Genomic DNA, 2835 nt, shown 5'->3' with positions numbered 1-2835 from the left:
CAGCTCTTAACCATTTTGGTCACTGTAATTTCAATTGCGATCTCGTTTACTTTCGACGAATACTTTGATAGTACTGGAAACTTCGTTTCGTTTCAGACAATTTTTCTTTAATTTCCAGTTACAGTAGGTATTCAGAATATTCAGTAATTGTTACTTTTGTCAGGGTAATTTAGAGGATTTTTGTAGACAATAATTTGTGGAAATATTCTGTCTAAGCAGTGGATAAATCAACTTGACAAGTATGTATTAATCAGTTTTTCATAAAATAAAGTTTGATTTATATACATGGGAATTTGTTTGTGAGCTTGTGAGCTTGCTTGATTAACTTCATTAACTTCATTAACCATCTTTGAATCCGTTTGCCTAATTCGCAAGTATGCTTCTCCAATTTCATAAAGATCATTGCACGACCTACTCCACGTTCAGAATTAGTAAAAGGCTCACTATCTTACAATGCAAAAAAGTGCACAATCATTTGCCAATTGAAATCAAATCGATATTATCTTTTCCCGCATTCTCCAAATATTATTTTGAACTTTTCAGTTTGTTGTGCTTCTAAAGCTTTTTTTTATTTTTTTCTTTATAGTATATATATTTAATCAATATTTTAGTTACTTTATCAAATGGTTCGAAAATATGGATATGAATTTTAAAACTTGTGACTGGAATAAAATTGGAGATGACAGGAAAGTTATAATGAAGAAAAACGACATAAAAGCAAAAATAGTTCAATATTCAAGAAAGTTGAGGGAATACAAAAAATAGGGACGATCAAATATGTATACTGCTAAAACCTGAGCTGAGCTAAGGGGCTTACAAGTTTTAGAACGAGAATGAAAACTGGAGACTTTCACGACGACACGGACAATACAAATATTTGTCATGTTGCTGAGACCAAATTCTCAAAAAAAATTCGTATTGGTGTTAAATAGTGCCTTCCATCATAATGCAGTGCTAGAACCCATTCCAAATTTTTCATAAAACAATTACCTATTACCTAGTGTTACCTATTGAGAGAAATATTTTTCATTAGATAAAATCAAATAAAGTTGAACTATATTCAATCATAAAAATGCGCGAGGCAGATTTTCAAATATATATAATACCTAGAATTTTAGCAAAACATAATATTTCAACGTCGTTTTCACCACCCTATCATCCAGAGCTAAGCCCAATAGAAAAATTATGGGCGTTGGTGAGAGCCAAGTAGCTGCAACGTAACATTTAAATTAGATGATGTGTGGAAATTATCAGAAAAAATTTTATTTGGACTACCCGCCCTACAAAGAACACAAAAACTGTATGCAAGTAATACTCAGAATTTACTTTAAGAAATCCATAAGCAAGAGGAATGTGGTAAGAGTATTGAAGTTTTGAGACGCGATATTTTGCACTTTTCAAACAATTCGTTGAGAATTGCCACTTAACACCAGATAAGGTATATAACGTGGATGATATGGAGTAATGGTGAATTGCAAATTATCATAGGAAAAGATAAACGACAAACAGGTCCTCCCTCTCATGTTAATTTAACCAAGGAAACGAATGCAATCGAGCTTTTGTATGATTCGATACTGGAGATTGGATAGAGCTAAATGATCAGACGTAGCCTTTATGAAGTCTTTAAACTTATATTATGCGGATGAGGGAAGAAAATGGCTTAGAAGCAAGCAATACTCTGTAGTCGCTTTCTGTCAACTACCTTTGTTGCTTAGTGCTACTTATGTGAGAGCTGCCACGATCTCAATATCAATAAATAGATTTAGAACAACTTGGTGTGGCTAGTACACTGATGTTAATTTTTCATTTTCTATGGCTTCAGAATTTGCAGCAGAAGGAAAGGTTTTTGATAATAACACAGACATCTTAAGTGAGCATCAGTCACCTATAATGATATCAATCAATCAGTGTCACGAATGACTTCCAAACAAATTTAAATAAGAGTGAAGACTCTAGAAAATAAAATCAAATCACGTCATTAACTGAGTACGGACCCACGTCTAAAAATAAGATTTCTACTTCTTTACACGAAACAGTTTCAGATTAGCGAAATAGGTGAATGGGGGAATGAAGAATAGAGGAGAGAGAAGGTGTAGTTTGGTAGTAATATTCGATAATGGACAAATAATTCGTAAGATAGGAACCGAACCCAGATCCACCCACAACCAAGTTATCACGTATCGCATTCATATTTTAGTCACCTACATTTCACCGTGAAGAGCCTCTTCGTGCTTATTGAGAAAATGGGAAAAGAAAGAAGTAATGGGAAGAAAAGTCCTACACAGTGAATAGTTTGGACTGGAATTGCAGTCAGAACTACTAGTTTCTTTGTTGCATGTTTTCCAGTTTAATTTTTAGTATAACTAACTCGAAAAGTGTGTTCTTCATTGTTTATAAAAAAATTTAGTTCTTCCTCTCCAGTTAATTTACTATTATAAAACTGTACGAACAGATGTGTTGATGGTTGCACTTCGATTTTGTGTGTATAGAACGGCACATTCACATAGTTCACCCACTAGTTCTATCTTTCTTATTCTCATGCGAAATATACAAAAAAATATGTCATCAATCTTTGATAAGTGTGCTAAGTACAAATTCAATCTGATTGTTCAAAGTAGGGCAGAATCGGTGCCAAAAAGTCGCTTACAAACATACAGATGAAATTAATGAAAACAAAAACTGATTTAACAAAAAACTAATGAGGTAATTAATTGGAATAGTGACTTTCCAGAGTATTTCCAGATTTGCACATTAGATGGTTGTGCAAGTGTCATTTTTATGAAATTGTTCTGTCAGTGTTATTTTTAAAGTTATAAACGTATCAAATAAAATAAA

Source organism: Diorhabda carinulata, chromosome 5, assembly GCF_026250575.1.
Source record: "Diorhabda carinulata isolate Delta chromosome 5, icDioCari1.1, whole genome shotgun sequence".
In the NCBI taxonomy this organism is placed as follows: domain Eukaryota; kingdom Metazoa; phylum Arthropoda; class Insecta; order Coleoptera; family Chrysomelidae; genus Diorhabda; species Diorhabda carinulata.
Note: the sequence above shows the minus strand (reverse complement) of the source record.